Source organism: Uloborus diversus, chromosome 2, assembly GCF_026930045.1.
Source record: "Uloborus diversus isolate 005 chromosome 2, Udiv.v.3.1, whole genome shotgun sequence".
NCBI lineage: Eukaryota > Metazoa > Arthropoda > Arachnida > Araneae > Uloboridae > Uloborus > Uloborus diversus.
Window position 1 is genome coordinate 152,423,394 of NC_072732.1, and position 10,394 is coordinate 152,433,787.

Consider the following 10,394-nt stretch of genomic DNA (forward strand, 5'->3'; position numbering starts at 1 on the left):
AGTTTGGCGAAAAACAATAGAGCTGCGGAATTATTTTTACATTGGAATGATATTATTTAGTGTCTTTTTTTTTTTATTTGGCGAAATACTTTAAATTGAAGTAAAAACCGCTTCACTCGCTAAATAGAGTTTTAAAGCAACTGTAAATTTAATTTAATGATTTGACGAAAAATTTAAATTCAAAAGTATTTTGAATAGTTTTTTTTGAAAAGGTGTGTACGCATTTTACACAAGGAAACACGATCCTTTCACATCAGAGGGAGAGGGGGCGTCAATTTTTTTTATTCACCGGACTTCCATTAAATTTTTAGCATCGCTGTGCGGGTACTGCTAGTATATATATATATATATATATATATATATATATATATATATATATATATATATATATATATATATATATATATATATATATATATACTCATTGGAGGCTATTGTTTCCAGAAACGGCTCATGTCCTCCCAAGCCTGCCCCTCCTCCTGGGCGGTTACGTGTGTATGTGTGTAAGGACTTGTTTGTGTGTAGATGTGTGTGTATGTAGGAGTGTGTGTATTCAGGACATGGACGCCATTACCTAGGAGGAGGGGGAATCCGGCGGACAGTGCTTCTAGTGGAGGCTAGGACCAGAGGAGCAGCTCCGTCCTCCGGTGAACGGCGGTGCTCCAGAGCCCCCTGGTCCATTCTAGAGTCCCTATATGAAAACGTAGTTTTCAGAGTTGCGACAACAGCTACGCTCGGAAAACGCAACCGGTTACAGGGGGAAGATAGGGTTGCCGCCGAGCTGCAAGATTGGCTCCTTGTTCGCTTTCGAGTTTCGTTACAAAAAATAGTCACAAGCGGGAGCGGGAAGGGTGGCTGAAACGGGTTTGAAGGATGTAAAAGCACGCGGATTCGAAATTGCATGCAGTCAATAAATGAAACGCTCGATTTTGATTCAAACATTAAAAAAGGGCAAAATGGCCTTGTGTTAGCAAAATTAAGAGCAGATTTTTTTTCTTAAACCTTATTCTCTTAATACGATCAATTTTAAATTAATCAAAAGATTCCGAGACAACGAAAATTATATCATAATTTTAATTGATTCAAAATGAATGAAAGAATAAAAACTGATTAAGAAAATAAAAATAAATAAATAAGCAACAAATAACGAACATAAAAAATTGCTTGTTTTTGCTACATTAAATTAAGCTTTATAAAGATTTTTGAACATAGAAATATTTCTTGTATTGATATCAAAAGCATTGCTTATTTTTTTTCTATAAAAGGAAAAATATACACTTTTCTGATTTAAATGGAACAAAGTTTAGCATTAGCTTAAAAATTCCGAAAGGAAATATATGCCTAGGATGCCCACCTACGGGGGGGGGGGGGTGCTGTTAGGGGTGTGGCACCCATGTATATGCAAAGGAAAGTTTGAAAGAGTAATAAAAGAAATATGTAGAAGCTTAAAACAAGGTATCCTATCCAGGCCAGGATCTATACATTTTAGGCCTCCCTGCAACAAAATCTGTATAGCCCCTCCCCAGAGGCCATCAGTGTATATTTGTAACGTTAAATAAGTCTTAGTGCTAGGTTTTTTCAATTTTTTTCTTTAGTTTCAGTGGCCGTTGGACCCCTTAAGACGTGGGGCACCCCACACTTCGGGGATCCTATCTCGCCCCAACCCACTCCAAAAAAAAAAAAAAAAAAAGAGAGATTAAGAACCTCTGAATATTTTAATGGTTTAGTGGGCACACCTAGTTAATAGATTAATTTGTATAAAATTGAAAACTGAAATTATATTAATCAGACGTCATTTCCATTTGAAACTAGATGCAGATAGAAATATTCAGAAATAAATTGGGAAGTTAAGGGGGGGGGGGTGTATTTTGACATATTTTTTCAACATTCTTATATGCATAAGAAACAGATGTCTCCATTATTTTATATTTATTTCTTGAAAGTACACTATCTATTATTTAAAATTTTCAACAACATTTTTGTACCAAAACAATACTAGAATGAAAGGTAATTAGATAGTAAACATTTTTTTAATGAAACAAAATTAAAACAATTCAGAGCACCAAAAAAGGACTTGTACTTATTTTGAATTTTTATGACAAAGCAAAAATTAAAAATTGAAAACAATTTAGCATGAGGAAAACTCATTTATTTCATGCAAGTTTTCAGATCAATAGCATGATCTTATTGTTGTAATCTTGTTGTTGTTGTAAACAACATAGATCTCTGTTTACTTTTTGGTGTTATTCTATCTATAAACTTTATTTAAAACACAAAATTTTCAGCATTTTCATTCGAAAAAGAAAACATTAGTTTAATTAAAAACTTCAGTCACTAATGGGCTAATCTTCAAAAAGTGCAACTTTGCTGTCACATGCCTTTTACAGTTAAAACAAAGGAATAATTTATTATTTTTTAATTTCAGCAAAAATATATCCATTTAAATCTGCGGACAGTTTTTTTTTTTTTTGTAATAATTTTTATTTCTTTTTTTTTTTGGTTTGCAGCATGTGAATTCTCACCTCCATGTGTTAGAATTTAATTGATTCAAAATAAATAAAGAGATAAAAAAAGGTAAGAAAATGAAAATAAATAAATGAACGACAGATAATGCACATTAGAAATTGCTTGTTTTTGTTTCGGAAATGCAAACGTTGTAAAGAGTTTTAAATCTAAAAATATTTCCTGTAACCATCTGAAAAGCAATATCACTAATTAAAATGGTTTGCTATTAAAAAAAATGCTAATTAAAATTGCATGTTTAAGTTTACGCTGTACAATTTTCTGATTTAAATGTGATTAAGTTAAACATTAAATTAAAAATTTGAAAGAAAAATATGCAAAGGAAAATTTGAAAGTTCAATACTAGAAATAGGTAGATGGTCAAAACTAGGTAACAGCTCCCCCCCCCCAAAAAAACTAGGTAACAGCTCCCCCCCCCAAAAAAAAGAAAGAAAGAATACCAAGAACCTCTAAATATTTTAGTGGTTCAGTAGGCACTCTTGGTTAAAATATTAATTTGAATAAAGTTGAAATTTATTACTTTAATTTGATGTAGATAGAAATATTCAGAAATAAATTGAGGAGTTGAGGGGGTGTAATTTGAAACATGACTTATTTTCAACTCATATGAATAAGAAACAAATGTATCTATTGTTATTTATTTATTTCTCTGCATCATATCATGCATCTATTACTTACATTTTGAACAATATTTTCAAATCAAAACAATATTATAAAGAAAAGAAAGTAGACAGTTTCTTAATGAAACAAAGAAGAAAATGATTCCCAGCACCAGTAGAGGACTTGTACTTATTTTCAATGTTTGTGGAAAAGCAATGTTTACATTTAATTTTGACAAAGATTTTAAATACAACTTAGCATGAAGAAAACTCATTCATTCCATACTAACAGTTCAGGTCATTACCACATAAAGATTACAACAAAAGTCTCTAATGTTCAATTTATTTTTCGATGTGGTTGCATCTGTAAACTTTATTACAAACATAGAATTTCTAACATTTTTACACACACACACAAAAAAAAAAAAAAAAAGACATTTTTCTCAATGAGGCAATTAAAATCAAATTCAGGGTCCAAAAACAGAATTTGTAGTTTTTATAGATTTTGGGGCAAACTATTATTGTCAGTAACTGCTTAAGTAACAAAATAAGCAAAGATTAATCTTTGTGTTTTCTGAAATGCAACCTAACTTTAAAATATTCACATGTTCAAAATATGGTTATTATTATCAAATTTTTAAAAATTCTTTACTCTAAAGTATCATTTCCTAAAAATAATAACTATGGACAAAACACAAGTTTAATCAAAAATTTCAGTCACTTATAAGCATAAAGAAAATAAATTTTGTTATAGGCTTTACTCCCATCTACTCAATTAGGGAGTTTCGATTAGACAGGGCAAAATATACTGATGCTAGTAATTTATTTTCTTTTATACTATTTGTGAAGTGAATGTTTGAAAAAAAAAAAAAAAAACCTTGATTGAAATAAATTGAATTTTTTGTTCAGATTTTTTCATATAGATTGCAATTCCATTCATTACCCTGTATCATGGATGGATGAATATGACCTATATTCCAACATGCTGAAAAATGCTTCCAGAATTTAGTCAGAAACAGAGAAGGTGCATTGACAGTCGGAAGTGGACTAAGATAACAGTTTCTACCTATCCTTTCCAAAACTGGAGTTATTTGCAGTTATTCAAATTCTGTCCTGTAGTTTAAGTGGGGAGAAAAATCTCTTCTTGAGAGGGGGGGGGGATTTCTGGATAACTACACAAAGAGAATAAGCATCAATGAACTGTTCATTTAATGCTGAAATAAACAAACCTAAATATATCTTTCATAATTTTATGTATACCTGAATTTTTTAGCCCTGTATTGAATACCGAAAAATTTATTAAAAATCTAAATTGAAAACAATATTTTTACATGACAAACAAGCATAAACCTTAATGCATTTGTTTTACGAAACAAATTCAAAACTCTAAATTTAGAGACTCAAAACAGAATTCCAGCTATTTCTCAATTTCTGTTGTAAAATTATTGTTTGTTTTACCTCTTTACATTTCAATATTATTATACAAATGAATGATAATAAATATGATAATAAGCGTGACATATCAGAAATACAGCACTGTTTGTATGAAGAAGATCAAAATTTCATTTAATTACACTATTTAGCATTTAAACACAGAATTTTTGTTGGTTTGCATGTCATTGCTGAAAGTCCAAAGACCATTTTAGAAACAAATTTCCTGAAGTCATCAGCATAATAAGAAGCATAACAAACATGAATGGCATATTATGTATGGAAGTTTATTATTTTTTTTAAACAACTTCATTAGTTTTGATAAAGCTGTCATGCTAAGAAAACTTGGAAAATGATTTCTGGACATCCTTGTAAACTAAATATTGGAGATCATTCTATTATACAATTCTTTAAGCGAACAGTACAATACTATCATGAGTTTTCTAGAACATCTGCATCAGGGCTATAGTTCAGCTAGTAGTTGAGTTTTCTTCAAGTTGCAGAATATCTGGAAGAAACTTAAAAAACATTAAGGGCAAATAAATTTAAAAGCAGAAGTAAAACTCTTCAAATGTGCTAAATCATCAATACGGCTGAACACAAATTGGCAGGAATGTTTTTTTAAACTAGTTCATAAAATTATAACTGGAAAATAAATAAACACACTTTAATTGAAATAGAGCTGTATTTCAACTACTTTGCATTAAGTGTGTTGAAAATTTAATTTCCAAATAACAGGGTGTGTTTTAAAAACACTTGAAAAAGTAAAACACATATTACAGGGGAATATTTTACATAATTCATCAGTCTCTTTTGACTAGCATCGATTGTTTTTCATTTAATTATGTATATAAAATTATGTACATATTTGTTACTGTGCATCATCTTTGCCTTTAAGAAGAGAAATTATCAGTTTATGATGACTAAAATAAGTAATGAACGTTCGTGATTCTAAATTTTTTAGGAAACGTGAGAAAACTTGCTTGTTTTTTCTGCACCTCACTTAGGAATATTCACAACAAAACTGTAGAGGGAGGTGGGTCACGTAGGACAAAGGGACATGTTGTACGGGTTCCAATTATTTGAATAATATTAATATTTTTTATTTTATTTTTTGATCAACAAATAGCTCCTATGGTCCTACAAATCCTATAATGAAATCACATGGTACAGTTATATTGAACAAATTTTATTCCAGAAAGTGTTATTTCAGCAGTCCTGAGTACTTTTCAGAAAACTATGAATTAATTTTTTTAATGGTTTTAGTCAAGATTGCGGAAAAAAAAAATTGAACTCCTGTCTTAAACTTTTACGTGAATGCCACTACCTCATCAAAGCGCTTACTTGTTGATTGTGATTGAAAAAATGTGAGTGCATACTAAAGAAATTAATTATAAACTGTTTTTGTTTGTTTTTAATGTATAAATTTAAGTGAAGTAAAAATATAGAGAATGCAATATACTGATGCTTGAATTTAAATTCTTTAAAATAAAGCCACATTTTTTAGTAACTTCATTTATCTATACCTGATATTTCAGCTGGCCACATGAATCAGTTTTGAAAGCCACCACTGTTTTAGAGCATTTTAATTCCCCTTTATTTCAATGTTCTATTTCCTGACAAAAGTATTGATTTTCTAAAGACTTCAACAAATTAAGATAAGCTCTGATAAATTGAATATTTATTTATTTATATATTTATTTTTATGAGTGGTTGAAATGAACTCGGATGCAATTGAATTACTTTTTGAGTGGGTGAGGCAAAATAATGAACATGTAATAAATGAATATAAATAATGAAAGAAAAATTACTTTTAAAGTTGATGCATTATAATAATAATATAAGAAAATAAATAACTCTGATTTAAGGAAGCAGTTACTAAACACTTTATTTTGCATTGGTTGAAAACATCGGATGAATATCAAAATATCCAATATACAGTCGACTCCCGCTACAAAGCGATCTGACTTACGTGAAATAGCTATAACGCGATTTTTTCAACAGTAAAGAATTTTTGAGCTAGCGCGAATTCCTCGCCCGCAACATGAAAATTTTCGGAAAGGAACCGCGGTGAGTAAGTTCTTTTCGTGAACGGACCTTCATCCCTTTAGAATCACTGAGAGCAGAAGTACCCACACTGTACTAGTCTTTTATCGCTTATATAAATAACTACTTCTCAGTTTCCATTATTTTTTTTTCATTCTAAATGCAAAATTTAACGAAATATAACGACACCTAGGAGCGCTGCTTTATCTAAAGTTGGTGAAAATAGAAAGAAAAGAGAACGTTTCTGACAATTAAAGAAAAGGTAAAGCTTCTTGAAAAGCTGAAGCTGAACCAAAAAATGTTTCGAAGGGTAGCACAACAATTAGGTATGACGGTATGAGTGAATCTTCCATACGTACAATTAAAGATCAAGAAAAGGAAATCCATAAAAGTTCACCGAGTAATAGTATCCAAGCAAAATGCAAAAATTATGAAAATGGAAGCTGTTTTTTATTGTAAATTAAAGAAACCAGGAAGAGGGGTAATGCCATTGATGGAAACTTTATAAAAGAACCAATGAAGCAACTGTATTTAAAAATATATTAGAATAATTGCAGCATAAATCATCATTTTCACTTTTTTTAAGTTACAAATATCATTACTGAATCAACTGTACGGTACAACTATAGGGCATTTGTTCTCCTTACTACATGCCATACGTACAGTACTGGTTTATTTTATGTCTTTCTTTCCCATTGATCATTGTTTTTGTGCATCATAGCAGTATTTTATGTTGAATAAAACCGCTTTTTTCTAAATACAAATAAAAATTTAGTTCTTTATGTAAGAAACAGTAAGGTATGGTTAAGAAAAGGTTTTTAACTGTTTAAGGTTGTGTTTACACGTGTCTAAAATGATTGGTTATGTTTATAAAAGTTTTTACACATACTTTTTTCCACAACGCGAAATTTTGACTTACGCGAGGGGTCTTGGAATGCATCCCTCGCGTAAGTCGGGACTCGACTGTATATCAAAATATCGGATATTTTCGAACCCTGATCTTTACAGATAATCTCAAAACCCCACGATGAGTCTTTATTTTAAAATTCAATTATACACTAATTAAAATTTAACTCCACATTAATCGAGACAGGATTATTTAAAAATCATTTTCCCGCCAAATATCGAAATTTTTACGAACTTGATGTGGGGTGAGAGCTTCATGTACTTTATTTTTCTGCTGATCTAGAAGAGTAGAATTCTTTTAAAGTTTGATTCCAAGAAACAGGTTGTGTCATAATGACACACGATAGACGTGAAACATTTTAACTATTCATCAAACACTTTTGAACAGATTGTGTTTCTTATTCATATTTTTACATAAAATTATATACATGTGTCCACTGATAATGATTATCTTCTTCCTTCTTAAGAAGAGAAATGATCTGTTTACGACAAATGTACATATTGATCTCCTTGCTGCCTGAACGCAGTACATGCAACCATACAAAATGAGAAAGGAAGCGAGAAGAGTGTAATGTCTCACTTTTCTCTAATACCTGAAGGCAAGCAAGCCACTGCTTTCCTTCTAACCGACATTGCTTATCCCCACCACTTTTCGTCACGCAAAAAGATTGGATCATAACTTCAAAGCCCTTGCATAAAAAGTTTCACTTAAAAAATCTTTGATTCAGCATTTTATCATAAAAGTATTGATATTTCAACATGCAAAACTTTAAATGTACCTAATTTCTGACAAACAAGAGCTGTGGCTGGGAGGACTTTTACAACCTCAAAAACCCATGATAACGCTCCTGATCTCAAAGGTAATTCAACCCTTGTTAAAACTTAATTATGTATCAATCATGGCCATAATTATTTAAAAATCATTTTCTCAATAAAAATAGAAATTTTTACTAACCTGAAACGGGGTGATAGCATGCACTTTATTCTTCAGGTGATAAAGAAAGAGTAGCATGTAAAGGAAATAACAAGGCAACCTAAAAATTAGTAACCCTAATTAGAGCATAATAAAAAGTACCAACACACTACTTGAAACAAACTTAGAACATCTCAGTTTTCTGTTTATGATGGAACACACAGAGAGTGACATGCTTGTTGAATAAAAAAGAGTAAATTACCAAAATAACCAAAACTGCCTACAATTCATTAAATTTTTAATAAAATAGTACATTTTAAATTGGCTCGCTCAACCTAAAAAATCGATAAAAACTGCCGTGTGTCAAGCAAGTGTTCTACTTCATATCCACCTCAAACGCTTTGGCAAATTCATGTGGTGACATTAATTTCATAATTGAATTGACATTTTTTTTAACAATTTTTAACTAATAAATATTTGGCAGAAAATGATAACAAATCGTTTTTCCTTAAATCTAAATGTTATTACAAGATACTGCCAGCAAGCATTGAAAGTTCTATAATTTATAAGCATTTTATTTCCTCTGCATCTCCTTTCAAAAAACAAAAATTTGACACTGTAAATACTTACGTTGCATAAAGAGAAGATTCAACTTGGAGTTTTATAGCTTGAAGGAATATTAAAAACGATACATAAGTCAATTTTTGTCAATGATCGGCAAAAATAAAAGCCCTAACATTAAAACATAAGTTAAAATGGGTTTTAATATCAAGTCACATTTATTTTAAAAAAAAATTTCTGCAACATACAGCATTTATAATACAAATCACATGTTAAGACATCCTCACGTACATCACAAGTGTGTGTTTTGTTTACTTCCACTCGTCGCCAAGCACGAAATTGATCGCGCCAAACCGAATACAGAGATCTATCGTTAAAAAAATTTAATTTACACAATTTAAACTTTTGTCTTGTCTTAAAGTGTTGTTTTTCAATAACGTTGTGATTGGAATCATCGATTTAACAGGAAAACTAACTATAAAAGACCCAAATAAAGTGTCAGAAGGGAATTTTAGCACACCGGAACACATGTTCTTGATATAATTACGCATTAGGTAAAGAAATAGGAATGGACTCACTCAAGTAAAGCTACATACGTATAATTTGAACATTGTAGAACAGTAATATGAGCATTAAAATCTTGGACTCACCTTTAATTTTCCAGATTCTGGGTTTTTCCACAGCACTGTCATACGCTCCATGTTAATCCTACGGGAGAAGAAGAAACACTGCCTCAGGCGGTCTTCGACCAATAGGAAAATGATGCCGCGTTGTCGCAACTCTGAAAACTACGTTTTCATATAGGGACTCTAGTCCATTCTGAAAAAGGAACCGGACATCAAGGACGGTCAAATGAGAGCAATAAGCAATCGTGATTGCTCGAGAAAAAGAAGAAAGAAAGAAAAAGGAGATGCACAGGTTTGAGGGAGCAAAAGAAAGAAGACACATGAGTTCGAGGGCTTATAGACGGAACGCGCATCGACCGCGGATTAGTCTGCCCCTGTATACATATGCACACACCCACACACACACCAGTGATTGCGAAAAACATAATTTGAATTTAAGATGTGAAAAATTCAAAGTTTCTTTTTTGTTATATTGTACATTGCACCAAAAGCATTATGAAAAAATAAAATGCGTTACGCTCTTTTCCAAGTTCTTATTTAAGCAGTAATATTGAATAAAAGAAAATTTGTAATAATATTGCAAAAAAAAAAAAGCGCTTAGACTCATTTTGGTTTAGACACGAAAATAAACACGCTTTATAATGCAGACGACAAGGAGAAAAGCGTTTGCAGCGTCCTCTTGTGGAAAGGCGAAACAATGAATCACCATCATATTGACGCTTGCTTCGAATACATTCTAGTTGTAACTTGGGGCTTTGGGTAAAATTGAGTTTTCTATAATTTTAGAAT